We start from the raw sequence: 257 nt of genomic DNA, 5'->3' as shown, positions 1-257 counted from the left end.
CTTTTCCTTTAGTGTTGTATTATGAATATTACAGCAAAAAAAAAAAATCATTGCCAGCAAGAAAGGAAATTCATTTTTTTGCAGTTATTGGCTGAGAATAGGAACGCCTGTGATTCAATCGTATGTGTCAATAACCAATGTAACGTTGTTGGGTTTTTATAAATGGTTAAAGAAACATTTTACTATTTAAACTAACATCTTTCTTCTCCCAGCAGGAGGCGGTCCCCTGTACTGATGTTCTCCTCCTGTACTGATGT

The sequence above is a fragment of the Aquarana catesbeiana genome, linkage group LG05 (genome assembly GCF_042186555.1).
Source record: "Aquarana catesbeiana isolate 2022-GZ linkage group LG05, ASM4218655v1, whole genome shotgun sequence".
Taxonomy (NCBI): Eukaryota; Metazoa; Chordata; class Amphibia; order Anura; family Ranidae; genus Aquarana; species Aquarana catesbeiana.
The sequence above is the reverse complement of the archived record's forward strand: the minus strand, read 5'-3'. Positions refer to the sequence as shown.